We start from the raw sequence: 12,931 nt of genomic DNA, 5'->3' as shown, positions 1-12,931 counted from the left end.
TTTTATATGCAAGCATCAATGTCTTGATGCGAGCCCCAACCAGTAGCTAGTGCAAGGAGAAGAAGAGAGGTGTAATATGGGCTCTTTTGGGTTCGTTGAAGACCAGTCATGCCGCTGCATTCTGAATCAAATACACTACCAATTCAACAAGTGCTAAATTATTACCATTTTCAATTAGGCTGATATTTCTCCATTTCTTACAGACCTCCTATATGCCAGACTTTATGCCAAAAGTCAAAAGTCTTGTTATGCTAGACTACCCCAACTCCAACCGAAAACATTCTGCTGCCAGCTTTTCTAGATTAGCCGAGGCATGACTTTATTTTCCTGTCTGAACGGTGGTGCTTACTGAGGAGAGACCACGGGTGAATTACTGTTCTAGCTCAAAAGTCAACTCAAACGCCAAATGTGATCAGTCAATACCAACCCTAAAGGCAACGGCCCAAAGGAGGCTTGTCAGGAAATATCAATTGTTACAAATCACTGGACACCTACTACAGCACGGGGGGTGTAAAGTACCTCGGGACGATTCCCTTAGCTAAAGGATTTAATGACTGCAGTGAAACCGTGTTTCAGTAGTGACAAGCCCAGATAAAACTTATTCCGGAGCTTCTTTTGTTGCTTTTGTGTGACGGCGATGTGCATTGAGGTCCGAATTGGCAAGCTTGCTGACCTCACGCTCTCGGTCGGATTCACAGCTGCAACTTTTTCTCTCCTCCTATCACATCTTTTATCATTGCCAGCCAGATGGATGTGGCCAGATTGAAACTTTCAGTCTGCTGTGCGAGTTTGTAGAAGGGAAGTAAATAAGTGAGCATTGATATCCTCTGCGATGCATTATGGCTGGCCACTTATCTCAGTCTCTCATCTGTGCCACTGCGGTTCAGCCAGACACCAGGGAAACTTTCTCTAGTCATGGACCTCAGTTTTGAGGCATGCTGGAGTTTGGCTTAAGAGTTTTATACCTGTGTCTTAGAATCAAAACCCCCTGTATTGATTTATGTGAAGTGACATTACCAAATAGGACTAGGTGTATTCAGGACTGAGTAAAATAAAGGTACTTTTACTGGCTTTGATGGCTCCATGAAGTTCCTTTACAGTGGAAAAATGTTCTTTAAATTATTTAAATGTTCTTGATTAACAATGGCTTAAGAACTTTTAAGAACTGTTCTGTGGAGCTGTTCAATGGAAGGTCCTTCCAAGAACTTAAAAATAATTATTGTATGGCATCAGTACCAAAAAATAGTAAAAATTTTGAGTGTAATTTCTGTATGGATGTCAAATTGTTATAAATTGGAGAGAAAAAAAAATCACTACACAAATTAACATTACAACTACATTTACATTAATTGGTAAGAACTATATAGCAAAAAAAAAAAAAAAAAAAAACTACATCTAGCTCTTCCTGTAAATTTGGATATGTAAATTTTAAACTTACTGTATTTATTATATCCACATATACATCCAAATATACATGCATAACCACTATATGGAGTCAAGATATATTTTTGTTGTTTATATGGACTACGCTGACGAGAGTAATGTTCACTGTGAAGCTTACACTGTGATGTACCTGAGAGAAAACAGAGATGACCATCTGATTTTCACCAGTAAGAACAAAGTATTTTAAAGTTTGTTTTACAGAACACCACAGTTATATATGACATGATAATAAGGCCTGAAGATTTTAAGGAAAATATAATTATATTTTCATAATGATTTTTTTCCTTCTCAATCCTTGTCTGTGGTGTAAAAACACCCCTGGCCAAACGAGGTGCATCTCTTCCCCTCTTTGATAATTACTGTAGTAACCATGTTCTGAACATCACATCCTTTCTTTTCTCCCCAGATGTAATCTCTCTCTCTCTCTCTCTCTCTCTCTCTCTCTCTCTGTGTGTGTGTGTGTGTGTGTGTGGTTGATTAAAAATATTTGGACATTATTTATAAAAATTACCTCAAGTTAGCACCAGCCAGCAGTTAGCATCAGCTAACAATATTTACTTATTTTCGTATTTTTGCTTATATCGTCCTTAATAACAATGGATGAAAAGTTTAGAGCTCTACTGATGATTAAGTCTAGAGTGTGTCCACCTTTGTGTGTGGGTCAATGTACATGCTGAAGTCCAAATATTCATTTATCTCCAATTAACTGTTTGACAAACACTTCCTGCTTCGATGTCCAGATCTGAATTAAAAAAAAATCTCAAACATGCTCCGAAGTCCCGATCTGAATCAACCGAGTCGCGAACATGCTCCGAAGTCCCGATCTGAATCAACCGAGTCGCGAAAATGCTCCGAAGTCCCGATCTGAATCAACCGAGTCGCGAACAGGCTCCGAAGTGCCGATCTGAATCAACCGAGTCGCGAACATGCTCCGAAGTGCCGATCTGAATCAACCGAGTCGCGAACAGGCTCCGAAGTGCCAATCTGAATCAACCGAGTCGCGAACAGGCTCCGAAGTGCCGATCTGGATCAACCGAGTCGCGAAAATGCTCCGAAGTCCCGATCTGAATCAACCGAGTCGCGAACATGCACCGAAGTCCCGATCTGAATCAACCGAGTCGCGAACAGGCTCCGAAGTGCCGATCTGAATCAACCGAGTCGCGAACATGCTCCGAAGTGCCGATCTGAATCAACCGAGTCGCCAACAGGCTCCGAAGTCCCGATCTGAATCAACCGAGTCGCCAACAGGCTCCGAAGTCCCAATCTGAATCAACCGAGTCGCGAACAGGCTCCGAAGTGCCGATCTGAATCAACCGAGTCGCGAACAGGGTCCGAAGTGCCGATCTGAATCAACAGAGTCGCGAACAGGCTCCGAAGTGCCGATCTGAAAACTTAATAATAAAAGGAGTGAAGTTTCCTACCGTTCTGCTGTGTTTGGTCCTCACGCGCGTCTGACGCTCCACGCGCGTTTACAGCGCTAAATTAATCATCTTTGCTAATTATTATACATTTACTTCATTGTCAGCTTCAGGTACTTCATTTATTATTGTTCAATGAACTGTTTGAAACAAAAAAGGTTGTATTTGAGTAATAATTCTAAATTATCAAAATAAAATAGCTATATAAAATAATGGTATCTATTTTAATATCCTTTCAAAATATAATCTATTTCTGTGATGTGCAGCTGTATTTTCAGCATTATTCCTCCAGTCTTCAGTGTCACATGATCTTTAGAAATCATGAAAATATGATGATTTATTATTAGAACTATTAATAGTTGTGCTACCAAATATTATTATTGATTGGAACCAGATACAGATTGGAATACAGATTGGAATCTGTGATACTTTTTTCAGGATTCTTTGATGAATAAAAAGTTCAAATTAAATAAATAAACTAGAGTAAAAGTACAGATACGTATAATAAAATATTACTCCAGTAAAAGTAAAAGTACTCCTTTTTCAATTTTACTCAAGTGAAAATACAAAAGTACTCAATTTGTTATGTACTTAAGTAAAAAAGTACTGAAAGATAGATGTTTGCAATTTTATATAGGTTAATTTAGTTTTATATTAGCACATTTTTTTATTTATTTTTTTATAATCCTACTGCTCAAAATACCTGGGATTTTTTTCCAAAATAACCACTATATGGAGTCAAGTAGTATTTTTTTTTAGAAGTATTTTTGTTGTTGATATGGACTTTTGTTTTAAAGTGTTTTAAGTTTTGTGGTTTTACAGAACAGTTATATATGACATGATAATAAGGCCTGAAGTTAGGAAGAACATTTCAAGGAAAATATAATTATATTTTCATAATGATTTTTTCCTTCTCAAACCTTGTCTGTGGTGTAAAAACACCCCTTGCCAAACGGGGTGCATCACATCCTTTCTTTTGTCCCTAGATGTAATATATATATATATATATATATATATATATATATATATATATATATATATATATATATATATATATATATATATATATATATATAGCCTAGGTGGTTGAATAAAAATCTTTGGACATTATTTATTAAAATTACCTCAATTTAGCACCAGCAAGCTTGTTAGCTAGACATTTAGCATCAGCTACAATATTTACTTATTTTCAGTACGGTTATGAATAAACATTCATGTCTGTCTAACGTTACTCGTCTAGTTAATCCAATATAAATACAGTTGATACAATGTTGATACACAATATAAAAACAGACGTCATATGGTAGCATTTTAATAAAACTGTTAATATTACGGTAGCGGGGAATTTAGAAATGCCTGAGTTATTTTATTTAATCTGTGTTAGTTTAAGGTTATTTTTTTTTTTTTTTTTTACCTAAAACACAGAGACGCTGACTGATGTGTCTGCATCGTCTGCACTGGAGCATTTCAGTGGGCTTAAACAGATCACTCTTTAAGGCGGATTTAGTTCCCAAACAACTGACAATTTTAACCTAAATATGATTTTCAGTTACAATAATTAATCCTAAATTTCGACATTAATAACTTACTTTTAGCAATATCAGACGCACGCACGCTCACAAGATCTCCCGGTTCTTACTTCTGGAGACTCGCACTAAACGGTTCATTTGAATCAGTGAACGGTCGACTCCACAACAGCTGCAATAGAGCTGAAGATCTTTGCCCGAACCCGATGGGACCCGTCGGGACCCGACGGGTTCGGTTGGGTTCGGGCTTAATTTCTATCATCTTACGCGTTTGCGAGGTAAACGAGCTCCGGTTTGCGAGGTGAACGAGCGGTCATGTGATGTGTTTCGATTAGCGCGAGAAAGATGCGAAAATGAATGCTGAGCAGGTGTAACGGAGGCTTGCCTCTGGTGATTACGTTTTGGTTGCACCAGCAACTAAAGCAAACTCTGAGGTGTGGAGAAGTTTTGACCATGCTTATAATGAGAATAATGAGTGAATAATGACGCACCATCAGTGAGCGCAGGAGCGCGCTGAAGACATCTACAGTGGATTCAATCATTTTCCTCCACAAAAAACATGTAGACCGAGCCTAATCTCTGTGAGTAAAGGTTTTTCAAATGATAACTAAATATTCATTGAGTCTTAAATGCATAATGTTGACAGAGTATTTTACGCTAATGTTGGCATTATTCTTTTATTAAATAAAGCAAATCCGGCGGAGCCTTTATCTTAATTTCGTTATTGCCAAATACCCATCTTAATTTAAATTCTATCTTAATTATTATTATTTTTTTAAATTGCTAGTTTTTATTGGTGCGTTGGTCTATTTATAGGTTAAATGAGCCTATGTCTAGAATGCTGAGATGTTATGATGTGACACAGGACTTATTTTATTTCTTTATTCCAACTTCCAAGTGGTCTAGTCTAAGTTAGTTATGAGTAAATTATGTTAAAACATGAATAAATTACTCATTGTTGACAAAAGGCAAAAGAGCTGTGTGCGTGCGCACATTTGAATAATGTCGGGCTGTAAACGGGTTCGTGCTTTAAAAAAGCTGTCAATCAAAATGTACTTGTCGGGCTCGGGTCCTGTCGGGCCTAACTTTTAAGGCCCGATTACAGCTTTGAGCTGCAATCGGATCATTCTAATTCGTAAACGAATCGTTTGGTGCGATTCGAGATCCGATTAAAGTTTATTTTGAAAAGACTCAGTTCGTTCATGATGAATCAGACACCGCTTCTGTGTAGCCTACGTGATATATTATAGGGAGTAACGATATGTTTTGTAAAATGTAGTGCAGTTAAATGTACGATCTTATGCTTTGGAATGTAGTGAAGTAAAAGTAAAAGTTACTCAAAATAAAACTACTTCAGTAAAGTACAGATACTTGAAAAATGTACTTAAGTATAGTAACGAAGTAAAGCTACTCCGTTACTGTCCACCACTGGTACTTATAAAGCATATATTAATGCCTTATTCTGCATGACTATACCTAAACTTACCTTATTAACTATTAATAAGTAGCAAATTAGTAGTTTGTTGAGGCAAAAGTTGTAGTTAATAATAGTTAATGGTGAGAATTGGACCCCAAACTAAAGTTTGAACAATGCAACTAAGGCAAGAAAATTAAGATATTACAAACTGTAGTGTTATACAAATAAATATGACTCCACATTCTTTTCTGTCAAAGGAACGGAATGTTCTTTGTTAACGCTTTGATTTTCTCTTCCATACTTTTGGTCCAGGCACCTTCTTTCTTTCTTTCCTCTGAGAAAATATGCTTGTTTTCCCAATATCAACAAAAGAAAACTGTACTTAGCAAAATCATAGTCGCTGTTTTTTTCAGCCGTAATTCACAGTGAACGGCATCGATTGAACTTGTTGATTTGGTGTAATTTGTTTCTTAGCCATCAACAGTTTAACACCTTCTGCTGGTTCTTTTATATCCAACCAAGTTGCAGATAAAGAACTGTTAGACATGCTTTCTTAATTGGGCTGCTGGAATTCTCACATGACTCAGGAAAGAGCAGAAACAGCTGGACTCATTGTCTTAACACTTTATCTGTATTCTTGGCAAGCCCCACAGTGTTTGGCTTTGAAATGAGGCATGAGTAATTTTGTCCTCTGATTGCTGATGGAATGTTGCAATAAAAAACTATTGATTGAGTAATGTATCATTATTTTGGAGCCCACTCTCTGTCACCATTCACTTTTTAATGTGCATTATTTTCATGTTAGCTTCAAAAACTTGAGGTGGAACAGTGGCTCATTTTGTCTTAAATTGATTTGGGTTGTGTTCTGAAAACTAATGTATTTCTTATAGATTATACAGATTTATCACCTACTATTTTTTTGTTGTTGTTGTATATACTACTACTACTACTACTATTTTATTTAAGCTAGTTTCCAAAGCAACATTTCCCATTTTCATTTAGTTTAACTTGATGCACTAAAATATCTAAAACTTACATAAAATAACATTTTAATAAAGTTGAATAAAATGCGGTAGGTTACAAAAAAAAAAAAAAAAAAATAATACTAAAAGTTTAGTAAATTTGAAACTATTTAAATTAAATTTAAAAATGAAAAATAATTAAGAATGTTAAAAACTGTAGAATAATATTATCAATATTAGCATACATTTGCACAGAATATTTGATTCAGTTTTTGCACAAGTTGCAAAACATGTAAAGGTATATCAGATGTATTTTACATATTCTGCAATCAGTGATTTTAGTTGTGAGGTGAGTGAGCCTCTTTCATGACTTTCTGAACACAGCCTGTGTTTGCTGTTCACAGATGCTGTATCCACACAACCAGGCTAGCAGAAAATCAGACATCTGCCTTGTTTTGAGTGAATGCATGGCTGAAAACACAATATAGGCAAAGATGCTGCATGTTTCAATGCTGTCATTCCTAATAATGCAACACGGTTACTAGTCGTGAGTCTTTATGAAGTGTTGACTTGGTTATGTGTGCTAGAGACTCACTACTGTGGGTGAAGGTAGTGTGATGCAGCTTTACGGTTTTGCTGCTTTTATAGCTCACTCTATTGCAGATGCAGCCGAGGGAACCAAAGCAATAATCAAACCGAAGCATGAATAATGAATAAGGTTGTATGTTTTCACCGTTTGCCAGTTTTATTTACTCTGTTGTTGATTTTGTCATGTTTAGTATCTTCTAGAGTTATTCAATGCCTTCATTAGTTTACAGAAAATGTTTACCGAAAGTGTTTAAATGACCTGTTGATGAGAAGTCAGTGTGTATAGCAGCTGTACATTTGCTCAGCATTGTTGCAAAATTATGTGTCTACTAGATAAGAAAATCGGTTTCAAAATGCATGCATGCATGTTAGTTTATTTTTTATTATGCGTGCATGAATGCATGCCATTGTAGTATTCAGTAAATATTAAGTGAAAACAAAATAAAGGAAATGAATTGGCTGAATCAGAATTTTTCACATATACTTTTGATACAATACCATTAATTGAGGTCCTCTTTTAGTGCCATTAAAATGTATGTTTGTGTGTTTATTTATTTTAGTTTTTTTTATATTTATTTTAATTAATTTTTATTCGTTCATGTATTCATTTATTTTAATTCGTTTATAAGTAAATTTTAATGACAAAGTAGAAATTAAAGTCAGTAAATTTCAATGTTATTCACACCTTGCTTTATGTAATGTTGTTGCAAGTTCAGGGTTAATTTGATGCATATAAAATGTGACCCAAATATGAAAACTGGAATACATTTCCAACTTAGTTTTTCACATTTACATTTTATTTTTTCAGACACTGGCCTTCAATTTAAATAGAATAATTAGTTCAAAAACTGGTCTGTTGCAGCTTTTGCAGTCAAATATTGTGTGTGTGATACATGGATGGGTGGATGGATGAATGGATAGATATAAAAAACACACACAATCTAAATAAAGAGAAATATGTTTTGTGTATATGTTTGCCGGCGACAGATTTCCATAGCTGTGGTAGTAATGCAAATCAATATTTGATAATACACCGTCAGATGGCCATTACAGCAAAATGAACCCCTTGAAGGTGATCCAAGACCCCAACAACAAACTTTACTTTGAGATGATAAAGCCTGTTCTCTTTCTTTAATAATGAATAGCTTGTAGCTTTCCAGCCCTGGTGTGAATACAGCGAGATGGCAGAAAGTCCTCCGAGACCCACTGGAGCTCCCAAAGCCAAACTGAACTCATCAGGTCTGCGCTGAGCTTTGACTCTAATGTGAAGCCGAGCCGGAGTCAGGAGGGAGAGCAGTACAAAGCAGCGGCACGTCGTGGGCTGCTCTTTAAAGATGACATATCTCAGTGCTAATTGTGGGGATCAAAGCTCAACAGAACTCACTCCGACAAGGAAATCTGAGAGCTGTGATAAACCGCTTTCAATTACTGCGGCACTTCATCTCAAATTTATTTACTCACCCGCATGGATATTTGGCTCTCCGTTCTGGCAATCAAGTCCAAAGAAGCCCAAATAATTGCACATTGTTAATAATCATCAATCTGACGAACCAAAATGAGACCAAAAAGAATCCGAATGACACACTTAATCACGTAAGATCATATTGCATGACACTTAGAGCTGATTTTTGTCCTTTCCTTTATTGTCTTTTCTGTTTCCTCATTGTCAAACGGGGCTTGTCAGGTCATACAATATCTGATTGAATCAACACTTAACTGACTTGAGCTGAATAATGACACTATTGTCTTTTTTTAGAGTTGCTTTACAGCCGAATTTTAATTTGTTTCATTTTCAAAGAAGCTTGCATCAGTGATTTTCCCAGTATTTTCCTTTTTATTATTGTGAAGCTGCTTTGAAACCATCTGTATTATATAAATGGTTATATAAATAAAGGTCACTCCGCTTGATGGTATGACCTAAGTGGTTATAGTGGCTATATATTTTTTGCATATATAATATATAGGCCAGTTGCAAATTTGTTCATGATTTGAAAATATTGCCTGGCCATTTTACAATCATTTTGTCGACCATTTAATGATCTGACATCTACATTGACAAGCACAATTTAAAAGAAACCATTTTTTGCAATGTCATATTCTTTTCAGTTTATTTTTTTGTTAATTTATTATTAATAATTGTTTATAATTGTTTATTATTCCTAATAATAATTTTTTTTTTTTATTGTCCCAAATTATTTATATTATTATTAACACTATCTGTCATTAAAATTAATTCAAATTCTAAAATAGAAATAAGTAAAAACATTTAAAAAGTAAAGTCAGTAAATTCAAAAGTTTTTATTATTATTTTTTTTTTTTCTGCAAGGTTACTGTGAGTTTGATGTTTATGCAATGCACTCAGTTTTTGCCTAAATGCATTTCATAAATCACTGTGTTCTTATTGGTTCTTTATTAGATGCTCACCATAAGAGAAGTCATGCTGCAGGACTGCTGACCCAAACTGTCAGAACTTTTGGACGGTGAGATTCATCACGAAGGCAATTAATCAGCTGTCAGTGAACATGTCACAGTAAGACTGCCAGTGGGGAAGAAAAAAAAAAAGTTTTTCTGATTCCTGAAATTTGTCTTACATGGCAAAATGGAGTGCCCAGTGTGCACCAGGCTTAACTCGACTTGAGAAGGGAAAAGGGAAGAAATATTAACTCCGAGGCCAACAAACTCAGCTCTCTATATGCATTACAGATGAACAGCAGAAGAAAGGAGAGGCGGTCTGCATTGTCCCGGTAAACTGCTGACTCCATCCTGCCCTACATAGGCCTAAATGGTCCAGATTAGTCAGGAATACGAAGTGCAGCTTTAGAGTTATCATTGACACTGTAATGAAAAAGTTTTTCCTACTCTCACTCCAGTTAGAGTGGAAGAAAAATAATTAGTCACAAGGCTGTATCAAAATCATATATAATGGTGTGAGTAATGCTATTTTGCTTCAGTGCTTTACATTATTAATGGATAATTTTTTTTTAATTCTCTTAAATGCTTTCCAAGGCTGCATTTCTTTGATAGAAAACACAGTAAAAGCAGTAATACTGTTGAAATATAATTAAAATTAAAAATAAGTGTTTTCTATTTTAATATATTGTAAAATGTAATTTATTCCTGCGATCCAAAGCTGAATTTTCAGCATCATTACTCCAATCTTCACTCACATGATCCTTCAGAAGTCATTTTAATATACTGATATGCTGCTCAAAAAAAAAAATAATAATAATAATAATAATAAAAATAAAATAAAAAATAAATAAGAATAATAATAATTATTATTATTATATTAATGGTGAAAATGGTGTTCTGTTCAAAAGAACAGTTTAAAAGAATGTAATTTATTGTCACTTTAATCAATCAATTTAATGCATCCTTTATGAATAAAAGTTTTAGGTTTTTTTCCAACAGATCTGAACCAAAATTTTATATAATATTTATAAAATGTAAATTAGAAATAATTTTATATTTAGAAAGTTAAAAAGACTTTATATGTAATTCATATATACATATATTCATTATATTTAATTCATGTTTAATTCAATATTACTTTGAAATTATTTACACAATTTTCTAGCAAAATCTGAGTGAAGATTGTTTCAAATAATTTTTTTCAGTGTATTTTACAAATGAAATATTTTTATTTGGAATAAACTCAAACTCTATCAGACTGAGTCTAGAATTAGAGTGCAAAACCGCTTAAAACACTTATGTTTCGAAAACTTATGACTCAAATATTAGAAGAAAAATTTACCCTAATCTAGCTTTGTGAGTGGTTGAGCCACATTTGAAGCAGTTGTAAATGAGCCAATATAAACAAGATTATAAACCTAATTCTTTTTTTATCAAGGAAAGTTAGGACATTGTTCAGCAGCTGTAAACATATTAAAACAATCTTTCCACTTATAGCTGGACAAATACATCTAGGACAGTATAGCAAAATCTCAACTGAGGGATATTTAAGCAAAATCCTTCGGTGCAAGTCAAGTCAAATGCAGTCTAACTCCACATGCGAGTGTTAATGAGTGTTTCCATGAGAATGAAGGCACTGCACATTAATTCATTACCTAGTAAGCCTTTATAAAAAAGCTAAGTGTTGCTTCGTTGCCATGTTCTCAGACTGTCACTGGCACAGATAATGGTGCCTTCACCTGTCAGGAAAACTTGATCCCTAAAAGCACAGACTGCAGTCTTTTCTACCTGAATAAATGGTGCGTTTAGTGGCGTCACATTTACTGTGGGCATGATGGAAAGTAAACCAAGCTCTCTTGTTTGCAAGTTGTGCTTTCTTTGTGTCTGTCTAAAGTTGTTAGAGCTGATTGCAAGGGGATTGTGGGATTTTTCCTCTCCCTTGATTAAAAAAATAAATAAATAAAAATTCTAAACGTTTATTGAGTGTTTTTACTTTGACATTGTGCTAACAGAGCCCGCTGAGCACCACAGCACTGCTTTAGTCCCACATAGACTTGCTTTTGACAAACCTGCCGCATTTGTTTCAAGCGCTTACAAAAATTATGACAATGCCATGGCACAGTGATACCAATACTATGGGACTTTGAAAAACTCCATGGTTTTTTCATTCTAAAGACAGCCTACCATTGTAGCACCCAGGGTCTGAAATTAACAGGGCTTGTGGCAACAATGCCACCAAAATAAATAGAAACACTCCACAAATTCAAGATAAGGGGGCAAATATTGCCCCTGCGCTATTCAATTAATTTTAAAGTAGGTAGCACACATCCCACCATCCGGCGATTTGGAGCATAACACGAATGACGAGTTACATGAACACTAGTCTCAACATCAGAAGTCACCCCCATGGACAGTTGGCTAAATGTCTGATGCATATGGGACACAAAAGTGGAAACACTTCAGGAGTATCATGAAAGAAGAAAGCTGTAGTGTGACGACGAGTGCTTATCTGGATCAACTTAACACTGAAGTTTCAAAAGTATGTGAAATATTTAAAGTTGGAGGCATAGAATCTTTAAAATATGTCCGAAAGTGTCCGAAAGTTTTACACACTAGTCTGCTTTGTGAACACATGAACACTAATCTTACTGTGGTAGCCAGTGTCTGCTCTGCTCCATACAGCTAGGGCTGCCAGGTCTGAGGGACAAAAATATCCCAACAATCAAAACTCCAAATATGTCATTTCCATACCTAAAACACATGTTTTACAGTGTGCATGTTGATCATGATAGCCAAGGCTTCCAGTGGTCCTCCTTCACAAAACATAACATTTAGGGCAGTTTTATTATATGTAGAATGCAAAATATTTTACTACAAGCAATTCAGTCAAATGTAATTTATACAGTATTTGTTAAACCTTTAACCAATGTCTTGGCTTGCATGCGCAGTTTTGGCGTACATATAATACGCAAATACCCCACACCAATAACCATTGCGTATCATATGCACGCCAAAGTCAATTTCTGCGTAATAAACAGCGCGCCAAATAGAAACTTGTTGTATTTATACACACTTTCATGAGATCAATTAGCCCATAGCCTCTTGATAGAGGCTCCCTGGTGCGTGAAAATAGAAATTATATATAATAAATTATATACGATTTCA

Source organism: Carassius gibelio, chromosome B16 (assembly GCF_023724105.1).
Source record: "Carassius gibelio isolate Cgi1373 ecotype wild population from Czech Republic chromosome B16, carGib1.2-hapl.c, whole genome shotgun sequence".
NCBI lineage: Eukaryota > Metazoa > Chordata > Actinopteri > Cypriniformes > Cyprinidae > Carassius > Carassius gibelio.
Note: the sequence above shows the minus strand (reverse complement) of the source record.